Consider the following 12608-nt stretch of genomic DNA (forward strand, 5'->3'; position numbering starts at 1 on the left):
GTAACTGCTTATGGTACCTACTGGAGAGGGATTAAGATGTTTTATATTCTGTCTGTGCCTTGGAGAGGATGTGTTTTACCTAATCTTGTTTAGCCACCATGCAGACAGCTTTGAGGATTTTTTTAATCCCAGTATCCTTTAAAACCTGCGGCTCTTTGGAAGGGGGAGGTATTTCCATTTCTCTCGTTTGCGTTTCAAAAGTGCAGAGCTTGTCCTTTATCTGAGGAGGAAAGAAAAAATACCAAGCCTGGTCGTTCCTGCCTACAGGCTTGATACTTGTTAGATGTGTTGGGCAATTAAATGTAGGTGGGAAGGATTGAGAAACTCTCAGAAATCCTTCTTTATTTTTATATGAAAGCAAAATAATGTATTTTCAAGTTGTTTGATGCTAATTGGATAAAATATAAGTCTTCAGATCTGGTGTCCTCCAAAGTGCAGCAGATATTCATTGGTTTGCCTTCAAACAGCCACACTTAGCTTCTTTTGAAAGTAATGTCTCAATGTATTAGGACTGACTGTTTTTCCTTTTAGTGGGGAGGAGGTGGGGGAGGAGGAAAGAGAGAGAGAAAAAGTGATCACCTGAAGTGATGTGATTAGATTTCAGCTTCCAGAATTATATCCAAAGTCCCGGGTCCTTTTGGTGACACTCAAACTTTGGAAAAGAGTCACACATGAGGAACCAGGGGACTTTCAAGACCACAGAGATATCAAGGCAGCAATCAAAAGAAATGGAGAACATCAGAGAGAGCAGGGGAAGTATCATAGAGGGCTGCAGTAGCACCAGGGAAACCAAGGTAATTGTTAAAAAGCAGAGGGAACTTTCTAAACCTCTCTACATTTTTCTCTCATTCTTCGTTTTTGACTAATACTGCAGCATTTTTCTTGTGCTAACACAGGATCTTGGCCTTTTAAAGCCTAAATTAAATGATTAACACTTTTTGTGATTATATTTTATTGATTTTTTTAATAAAGAAACAGACAATGACATGTACAAAATGATTTACAACTTGTATATGTTTCCAAATACTGCATTCTTCGTGGGATCTCCAGTAGAATAATGCAGTTATGCAATTTTACATCTTGTCCAAACTGGAACACCAGACAATACAAAACCAGACAATACTGCATACACATAGCGTGTTAGAGTAGGGGGGTAACAGTAATAAAATAGAAGATATACAGGAAGAGGAGTGAATACAGGGGAGGGGAAAAAGAGGAGGGCTTAGGTGGAATAGAGGTTTGGCATTCTTTGAAACACATCCTTAATAAGCTTTTGTGGGTGAACACCCACTTCGTCAGATGCACGTAGCGGAAATTTCAAGAGGCAGGTATAAATATGCAAGCAAGAATCGGGCTAGGGATAATGAGGTTAGTTTAATCAGGGAGGATGAGGCCCTCCTCTAGCAGTTGAGGTGTGAACACCAAGGGGGGAGAAACTGCTTTTGTAGTTGGCTAGCCATTCACAGTCCTTGTTTAATCCTGAGCTGATGGTGTCCAATTTGCAAATGAACTGAAGCTCAGCAGTTTCTCATTGAAGTCTGGTCCTGAAGTTTTTTTTGTTGCAGGATGGTTACCTTTAAATCAGCTATTGTGTGACCAGGGAGGTTGAAGTGTTCTCCTACAGGCTTTTGTGTATTGCCATTCCTAATATCTGATTTGTGTCATTTATCCTTTTACGTAGGGACTGTCCAGTTTGGCTGATGTACATAGCAGAGGGGCATTGCTGGCACATGATGGAGTATATTACATTGGTGGATGTGCAGGTGAATGAACCTGTGATGGTGTGGCTGATCTGGTTAGGTCCTGTGATGTTGTCACTGATATAGTTATTTGGGCAGAACTGGCATCGAGGTTTGTTGCACGGATTGGTTCCTGAGTTAGTTGTCTCCCGTAGATTGGTCCAGGCTGAACTCCACTGGCCATCACATACAGTCCTCAGCTAAAACCTCTTCAATGCATCATCAGTGATCTACAACCCATCCTGGACAATAATCCCTCACTTTCACAGGCCTTGGGAGGCAGGCCAGTCCTTGCCCACAGACAACCCACCAATCTGAAGCATATTCTCACCAGCAACGACACACCACACCATAGTAACTAACTCAGGAACCAATCCGTGCAACAAACCTCGATGCCAACTCTGCCCACATATCTACATCAGCAACACCATCACAGGACCTAACCAGATCAGCCACACTATCACCGGTTCATTCACCTGCACATCTACCAATGTAATAAATGCCATCATGTGCCAGCAATGCCCCTCTGCTATGTACATTGGCCAAACTGGACAGTCCCTACATAAAAGGATAAATGGACAAAATCCGATATTAAGAATGGCAATTTACAAAAACCTGTAGGAGAGCACTTCAACCTTCCTGGACATACAATAGCAGATTTAAAGGTAGCCATCCTGCAGCAAGAAAACCTTCAGGACCAGACTTCAAAGAGAAGCTGCTGAGCTTCAGTTCATTTGCAAATATGACACCATCAGCTCAGGATTAAATAAGGACTGTGAATGGCTAGCCAACTACAAAAGCAGTTTCTCCTCAACTGCTAGAAGAGGGTCTCATCCTCCCTGATTGAACTAACCTCATTATCCCTAGCCTGATTCTTGCTTGCATATTTATACCTGCCTCTAGAAATTTCCACTACGTGCATCTGACCAAATGGGTGTTCATCCACAAAAGCTTATGCTCCGATACGTCTGTTAGTCTATAAGTTGCCACAGGAATCTTTGATCCAGACTAACATGGCTATCCTTCTGATACTTGACATCCTTAATAGTTACTTAGGGCCTGATTCTGCAGCCCTTCCATTCACATTCCTCCCATTAAAGTTGTATCCTTAGTTTGATTAGGTCTAATAGAAATGCATCTGCATTTTTTGTACTTGCCTTCACAGGTTTAAAATGAAAAATACAGAAAACTATATTGTAGTTCTAACCTCCTTGTTGGTCATTCTTTGAGGGGGTGAGGTAGGATTGCCAACCTTCCAAGATCGTCCTGTAGTCTCCAGTGTTTGTCATATGACAAAACTTCCAGAAATACATCCAACCAAAACTGGCAATGCTTGGTGAGAGAATGGGGTGTGGGGTTACACAAATTATCTCTAATTTAAATATGGCAGGGAGGTCTAGTATTACACACAATAATAGGCCAAGTGTAATTATGTAAGGTGAAGTCATGCTTTACAGCAAAACTCTGTAGGTATGGTTTTCTTTGTAGCTCTCTAACTACCTTACCTGATACCCAGTGCTATATGTTGTTGGGTTTTTTGTTATGAATCTGTGGTTTCCTATGATTCGCATTTAAAGAGGCTGAGACATCTCATGGGGGAAACATATAATGGTAGCACTAAAACTGAAGGCATCCATATCTCCGTACCAAAGTATAAGGATATTTTGACACCTGGACTGAATCTTAACCTTCAGGCTGCAAAAAGAAGTCAAAGAGAATGTACTCACTCAGTGTACCTTATACTGCATCTGTAGCTTCTCATGGATTTTCTTTCCACCTCCTTAGACATTTAAGAAATCCCACTGCTACTTATATTCAAGTAAGATTTCTTTCATCTGTCAGAGTACATATAGTTCAAATAACCTGGACCCAGCCATCACAGAAATACCTTTTATTTAACCACTCCAAGAAAATTATCTTACCCTCTCTGGAATTTGTAAATATTGCAAAATATAAACTTTTTATAAACAGATTAATCTACAGACTAACAAACTACCTAACAGAAGAAGGGGAAACCCCACACAGGAGTGAGATTGACACTGTACCATGCCGTAGTAGTGGGAAGACTGCAGCAGGAGACATTGAGTGTGTATAGCAGTCAATGCTGTTATAGTACTGAAAAACTTCTAGTGGGAAGGACTACTGGAGTGAGTAGAGGGGAAGAAAAGCATAGCCCCAGCTGTCAGAGAAAGATAGAAGGGAAGTGGAGAGAAGAGGACAACAGTTAATGAGGGAAGAGGAAAGAAAGAAATAGGATGAAGCAGCAGACAATGCTGAAGGAGCTCCAGGAGCAGGCCAGATTACAGGCTGCCATGACTGCCCGAGTGCTGAAGTAGAGGCAGCAATAAATCCAGAAACAGCACCTGAGTAACAAACAACCACTAGAGGAGACTGGCCAGTGGGGATCAAGTTTCTGGGAGCACAGGGGACAAAGCCTCTGAGAGACATATGAAGAGAAGGAACCTGTACAAATGTTTCAAGACCTCTTGAAAGTTCTTTCCATCGTTCTTCCTACCAGTGAGGGCCTGCACAATCAGTGGCGAGTGCCTTCAGGGAATACTTCAAGGCTCTTAGCACTATCACAGAGAGCGCTTGTGAAAGGTGCTGCACTGACTCCCTTGAAGAGTGAAGACTCAGCAGATTTCAGTGTCAGCTACTGCTTTATGTTTTGGGCTTTTGGAGGCCTCCAGACACTGATTTCTTGCTGCTACTGATCTGGACTAGATTTGATGAAGTGAGCTCAAAGTGAAAAACTCTTTTATCCTATTATCCACCCTGTGTGCTATCCTACCCTTCTAGTATTTGAATTTTAACAAATAACTATCTTTGTAATTATTTACTAGCTTTTAAACAATTACAGAAAAGGACCACATATTGAATTTTGCATTGTTCATAGAATCATAGAAGATTAGGGTTGGAAGAGACCTCAGGAGGTCATCTAGTCCAACCCTCTGCTCAAAGGAATAGGAGCCTTTCAAATAACTGCAGTAGGCTTTAAGGTGGCACAGGAGTGAGCCAAACCCCTGTTCATTGTTATGGAAATGAAAATTGCTACACAGGATCTTGGTAATTATTCCTAGAAATATTTTTTTACATTTTAAAGTTGACAAATAAGAATGCTATTACTGCATTTAATTTTCAAAAATGTATTCCCTATCCAGCCACAGTCGAAGCTTCTATTCTATTGAAGTTCTACCAGGAAATTGTATATTCTAGAGAGTTTGACGGTATGGTCACATTTATCAAAGGTCCTGTAAGAGATGAGTTATGACAAAGTTTTACTTTTTGAAAGATCAGTTTTATGACCTCACAGACCCATAATCTGTTGTCTCACTTTGAGATGCCATGGGAAGGCATATTTATGTCTTAAGTGAATTATTGTAAGGTTGCAAAGCCTTCCTTCATCGTCATTATCCTCTGCACAGCTGAAAAAGGATTTCTTGGGACAAATGACAAAGTTATTGAAAGATTATGGAAAAGATACTTTCAAAATAACAAAAACCTTTGTGGTTTAAGGAGCAGCTTGCTTTGTCTCTCTTTTGTGTGTGTGTGTTTAGAGTTTAGGCTTCTCAAAAATAAAGTAGTGTTACATTGGAGCCTTTCAGAAAAAGTAGTTTATTTTATTTTTAATCAATCTAACTTCTCTGTTTGTATATCATGAACATAAAAATTTGGAAGCCTGAGCCCTTTTTATATCAGACCCAACAATACTTTAGCCGCCATTTCCAGATTATTTTAACATTATGGGAATCTAATATTAAAATAGCATGGAAGCCCTGAAATACAAAGATCCCCTTTTCCCAAAGCCTCCTTCCCCACTTGCAAATTCCTATAGAATCTTCTCCTAATTGACATTTTTAATTGGTTTTCAGGGCAGGGTTTGTAGCTACCTTCTCTTTCCATTCTTCAGGGGTTGGCTAGATTACATTCTCTCTCATTTTGTGGGCAGACCATATTGGCTTGTATATTCATTCCTGTGCCACCTCAAATCCTCCTGTAATTATCTGCAAGGCTCCTAGTCCTCATAAGTGAGACAGGAGCACTCCCTTGTCTTGCTGCTTCTTGCATGCTGACCCTTCAATGCACTTCAGGGCTGAGAAGTCTCAAGAGATCTGAATTATTGAGAAATCCCAGATCTCCTAAAATAGGAGGGATTGCTCAAGAATTCAGTGCATATTGGGGCATTTAAGCCCCAAACTGGTTCCAGTAATCAATGTAGCAGCAGGACTGAAGGAGCTCTTCTGCATCTGACTATTGCAGTGCAATTAACTGACAGGAGGATTGGGGAAAAAAGCTTTTGGTTAGTTTTCTGAACAAGTAGGATAGGGGAGCAGGCCAGACAGCTGTCCGTAAGTAAAAAGACACTCAATGAAAAGGAGGTTGGCTTTCCTGTGGAGTGACTGGATCTGCTTCTTTCTCCCCCTTTCCCTCTTGATGTCAGAGGTGCTGGGATGCTCTCACCTCCTCAGCAGTCAAAGAGAAAACTATATTCATGGGTTTGGATATATCCATTGCCATCTTCCCCAACTCATGGGCAGGGCAGCACTATAGCAGACATTTCCCTTCTCTACTTCAAGTAGTCAGGGAGGAGGATTGGCCAGCTAGAGCTAGGCCTACTCTGATAACTTCAGCAGATATCCCAAAAGGTAAAATAACATTGGTGTGCATATTAATGCTCAAATGATTCATTCTGTGCTGAAAGTGTAATAATGTTCTCACTTATTCCCACTCTTGGTCTTATTCAGAATTTTCAACATCAGAACAGAAGTTGCAGTCTTGAAATCCCCCATTTGAACCAAAAGATCCTACACAGTTGGGATTGCTTTAAAAAAAAAACCAACATTTCACCAGGACATGGTTACTGTAGGAAGTAAACTCTGGTAGTTTCCTTTATATGCAGAAAAAATATAAATTTGTAACTTTTCAAATGCTGAAATTTATTTGATTTGTAGATCCATTCAAATCTATGACACTAGTGGGGTATTATTATAATGTATATACTTACCACTGAACTGCATGTACTATACACCTAGATATGCAGAGGCATAAAGCGATTAAAAAAAGAATATCAGCTTTTCTTTTCCCAGACGTCTGTGTCCTGCTCTGAAATCCACTTTTACCGTACACAGTTCCTCCTCAGAGAAATCGATTGGAATGGCTTTGAGCTATAAAGTTTTTTACCTGTCATGCTGCTCACTAGTCAGAAGTAGATTGTGCGAGCAAGATGAGAGAATCATGGCTGCCTAGTTTTTCCTTTTCCAGCATTATCTTTCCTGAGGTTTTTCTTCCCCATAACTGTAAAAAGTCCACTACCCCCACCCCAAACACATAGCTACCATTGATATAAACACAGCCTACTAACTACAGCAGATAACCTTTGGGCCAGAAGAATCAAGCTTATGCCTGCTGACTTTGTGGATATGGTATACAATGTTTTCTAGACACTTAAATAAAGATAAGGTACATGTGAGGAAAAACAGTCTGGGCATACCTTCCAGGAATTCCCAAAGGTTGCCTGAGCAGAATTATTGTAGTGTAGATTTTTAAGAAAGGATTAGCTCAATAAAATGCATTCCTCCCAGAGTTGTGGCTGGTTTGTAAAATGGGAATCATCTCCCAGTGAGACTGAAGTTAAATCCTAACACTTCCTCATTATTAACGAGAAGGCAAAGACAAGAGACAGCAAATTGGTGATGAGGCTTCCCAATTCTTAAGAGTAGAAAATCTTTACACCCCCATCATCCTAAAAGTCAGAACAAAAATCTTCAGTCTTTTTTTCCCACAAGGTCAGATCAGTGTACCCTACAAGACACTCTTTATGATGATGATATGTAATAACAGAAATAGTGGTGCAGGGAATTAACAACACACCAACTAGATACAAGGATATTATCATGAATAGAAAAGCTGTAAAAGAATGTCACTCTCAGCATCACCTATGTGCTCCATTAAGAATTCTCAAATACAGGTAAAAGTGCAAGAATCTGACACTGGTATGCTTGCAATTGGGCAAAAAAGTTTTTTCCCCCATCAGATTTTGTTTTCTTTGTTGTGGTCATGCACCTTTCACTTCTTTCCCCCAACCCCCACTGCATGAAAGCTCTTTAGTACAGGTCAAGAATGAACACAATATGGATTAATAAATATGAAAAAGTAGATTTGTCCTTTATTGCTGTCAAAGTCCCATATGTATTTTAAATGCTTTTCTTTGCTATTTGGAGGATTTTCCCTGGTAGAAACCAGTGATTTAAAATGTCCAGGAGAGAGGAATACAAAGTGATGAAGACAAGAAAAAAGCGCTGATTGCATAGATAGCATGCAATGTGCTGAGAAGTCCCTTTCAACATCTGTATCTCCAATATGGAGCAGCCTTTGGGGTCTAGATGAAAGTGAGAAAACTGCAGTCAAGTTTGCCTAGTACAAGAATCAGTTTTGCTTTTAGTTTGGTGTTGTCATAACATGGTGACTCAAATATTAAGAAAATAAACAGACCTGGGTTCTTTCTTTAGGGACAGAAATCTAAGCGATAGGTCAAATTCTGCCTGGCACTTACACAAGTGTGCAGTGGCCCTATCAGGGGAGGGCATATATCCTTCTTGTGTGGCCCACCTAAGGACCATGCAGAATTCCATTTGCTCAGGGAAATCCAGACACTGTTCCAACCCTCCACCACTGAGGGTGCACAGTGCACCAAAAGGGGAACAGAGGAAGGCAAAGCTATGGCCCTCCTCTTCACACTGGTTCACAAATTGAGAGGGTACATTAGGGGCAATAATCCATTACAGCTAAAGTTTTCAGCTGACACAAAGATTGAGGGAGTGGTAAATAATGAAGAGGACAGGTCACTGATACAGAGCGATACAGATCACTTGGCAAGCTGGCAAGCAAAGAGTCAGTGTTTTTGTATGGCTAAATGTATATATCTAGGAACAAAGAATGCATGCCATACTCACACAATGAGAGACTCTATCCTGCAAGGCAGTGACTCTGAAAATGACTTGTCTCATAGTGGGTAATCAGCCACACATGCATTCCCAGAGAAACACAGTGGCCAAAAGCACTAATGTGATCCTAGGATGTATAAATAGGGGAATTTTGAATACGGAGAAGAGAGATAATTTTACCTCTATATTTGTCACTGTTGCAACTACTGCTGGAATACTGCATCCAGTTATGGTATCCACATTCAAGAAGGATGGTAACAAATTGGAGAGGATTCAGAGAAGAGCTACAAGAATGATTACAGGATTGGAAACATGATTGGATAGGCTTAAGGAGTTCAGTTATCCAGATCAATGGTTCCCAAGCTTTTTAGTAAGGCAACCCCCAACAGCATGTTGTATGTCCTTTTGTGACCCTCCAGGGTCCAGACTTGTTGATGCAGGAAGGGGAAAAATTATAAGCCACCACCTTCTCCTCCTCACACTACTAAGGGGAAAATAACTACACCCAGGAGTAACCTTCTTCCTGGTGTCACTCAAGGCAGAAGGGAAGCCTTGTGGGGGGAGTGAAAGGCCACTAGAGTAAACCGACCCCACACTCACCCCAAGGCAGCAGTTCTTGTCCCGTGGGGCTGGGGCTGGCTCCCTCATCTGGGCATTGCAACCTGGCACACTGCTCCAACCACCCATCCACGACACACCTGAGCACTGCTCAGTTCCCTGTGCAACACACTGCAATGCCTCTACTTACATTTGGCCCAGATGTTCCATCAGCATGACAGTGAGGTATCTCAGTGGTGTGGTGACCCCAGGTGCCAGGTTGCAAAGCCTGGCCCAGACTCATGGGACAAGATCTGTCACTGAGGGCGAGTGTGGGGTAGGGTTGCACTCCAACTCCCTATGCCTCAGGGCCTCTCAGCTGCACCACGCTGGTGTCCCACTGAGAATTTTCCCATGACACATTGGTGGGTCATGACAGACCATTTGGGAAACACTGACTTCTAGATGATCACAGTGGCCTTGTAATCTATGCATCTGTGAAAATGAGCTGCTGCTCAGAAAGGTGTGTAGTAGCAGGTGTGCTCACCCTGCACACTCAGGCTCTCTACCCCTTGATCTAGCCCTTAAAAACCATAGACCTGATCCCAGAATGAACACAAAATTAAAGTCATGAAAACCAAAGCAGAAAAATTACTGTGGAGAACTGTGCACAACCCAGTACCAGGAAGAACAAGGCTACCCTGGCTGGGGCAAAGACAAGAGAAGTCTTTCTCATTTCTCTGCTTCTAAATAAATAGGACAGTGAAGAAATATTTAAAAACTAAACGTATTAGGAACTTGAAATTTAGTAAGTACTTAGAACATCATTTAAGATAATTATTGAACATTCCTTTGGAACAGCCAGAGGGAGACAACTCCAATTAATGATGATGAAAGGTAAGCAATGATGATAGCAAATGCAGAATGTTGAAGAGATCAGGGAGATAGCAAAATCTATGAGAGCAAAAACAATGGGTGACTTCAGGTACACAAGTAAAAACCAGTTGAATGTCACATCCCCATATGGTCTGGAGAAACAATGGGCAATATTCTCAATATTCTCAACTCGTGTAAATTGGCTTAGCTCCATTGAAATCAATGCACTTGCTGAGGTTCTCTCCCCAAGGTTGCAATTTCATACACAATTGCTACTTGGAATAGTTTATTCTGCCAATAACAAAGGAAGGATTTGGGGAACCATGCACTATTGCTCCCTAAACTCTATTTTTTTCTGGATAAATAGTCTCCAGGTCTGTCAATCTACCATCTTTCACAAGAACTTCATTCACTAGGGAAAAAAAAGATTACACACTTATACAGATGCAAATATCATCAGCATTTGACTCAAGTAAGATAAAATTATTAATGATTTCAGTAGTGCATAGACCTGTGTGGCCTCATTGTATGTATGCATTTTATTCAAAATGTACAACATAACATAAAATGGCATAAAATGGGTGATATTGTAATTGTAACTGCCAAGTGCTTTGCAAAATAGTATGGTAAATCCATACAAGGAAGGCATGTATAATTATCTGTGGACAATTTCACCTTTTGGAATAAATAGCTAATCATACTACTCAGGTTAAAAAATCAGCTGACTATGCTCTGGGAACAGAAGGATCAAAAGCATTATGATAGTTTGAGCTAGTTCATACTGATGATGAAATCATATAGAGCTGCATTGGAAAAAATCCCTCTGTGTACTCGGAAGATATGACTTTCATATAATATCTTTGATTAGCAAAAAGACTGATATTTTCGTATACCTATATAGTAATACATAGTTTTCCAATGATTACAACTTTAATTAATCAGAAAGTATTAGCTGATGTCATAAACCACAGGGGGTTAGGCTGAACAGTTTGTGTGTGGTAGTATGGCAGAGAATGAAACTAGCAGGGAACTTCATGTCTGAATTAAGAGCTTAACATTCACTTCAGTTCTATTTTTAAAATCTAGCAAAAGATTAATTTGGAGTTGTATCTAAATTATAAATTATAGGGAAACCAAATTCTCATGATTCATAAATCCAAGCTTAAAGAATCTGAGATTCAGCAGGACACAGTTATGTTTTGGTCCTGTGATCAGATCTCTGTGGGTGATTTTCTCTCTAGATTGTCAGGCTCAACGGTTAGTGATCAATGGCTGCATGTCTAGTTGGCAGCCGGTATCAAGTGGAGTGCCCCAAGGGTTGGTCCTCGGGCCAGTTTTGTTCAATATCTTCATAAATGATCTGGAGGATGGTGTGGATTGCACCATCAGCAAGTTTGAAGATGACATTAAACAGGGAGAAGAGGTAGATACACTGGAGGGTAGGGATAGGATACGGAGGGAACTAGACAAATTAGAGGATTGGGCCAAAAGAAATCTGATGAGGTTCAACAAGGACACGTGCAGAGTACTGCACTTAGAATGGAAGAATTCCATGCACCGCTACAGACTAGGGACCCAATGGCTCAGCAGCAGTTCTGCAGAAAAGGACCTGGGGTTACAGTGGACGAGAATCTGGATATGAGTCAATAGTGTGCCCTTGTTGCCAAGAAGGCCAATGACATTTTGGGATGTATAAGTAGGGGCACTGCCAGCAGATTGAGGGACGTGATCGTTCCCTTCTATTCAACATTGGTGAGGCCTCATCTGGAGTACTGTGTCCAGTTTTACGCCCCACACTACAAGAAGGATGTGGAAAAATTGGAAAGAGTCCAGTGGAGGGCAACAAAAATGATTAGGGGACTGGAACACATGATTTATGAGGAGAGGCTGAGGGAACTGGGATTGTTTAGTCTGCGGAAGAGAAGAATGAGGGGGGATTTGATAGCTGCTTTCAACTACCTGAAAGGGGGGTTCCAAAGAGGATGGATCTAGACTGTTCTCAGTGGTAGCAGATGACAGAACAAGAAGTAATGGTCTCAAGTTGCAGTGGGGGAGGTTTAGGTTGGATATTAGGAAAAACGTTTTCACTAGGAGGGTGGTGAAACACTGGAATGCGTTACCTAGGGACGTTGTGGAATCTCCTGTCTTAGAAGTTTTTAAGGTCAAGCTTGACAACGCCCTGTCTGGGATGATTTAGTTGGGGATTCGTCCTGGTTTGAGCAGGGGGTTGGACTAGATGACCTCCTGCGGTCCCTTCCAACCCTGATATTCTATGATTCCTTCAGTGAGGGCTCATCAGCTTGCAGTATCAGGCCCATCTGCAAATACATAGCTTGCATATGATCCTAACAAAGATTTAAAGGTTCAGATAATCACCTAGCAAAAAATCACTCAGTAACTCCACTTTTACACTGTTGGAAACTCACTGACTTAAATGGCCTAGTCCGAGCTTGGAACACTTATGCCACAGTGGCAAATCAGGGCCTATGTAACTAGTTTTTACCAACCTGAG

Source organism: Dermochelys coriacea, chromosome 2, assembly GCF_009764565.3.
Source record: "Dermochelys coriacea isolate rDerCor1 chromosome 2, rDerCor1.pri.v4, whole genome shotgun sequence".
Taxonomy (NCBI): domain Eukaryota; kingdom Metazoa; phylum Chordata; order Testudines; family Dermochelyidae; genus Dermochelys; species Dermochelys coriacea.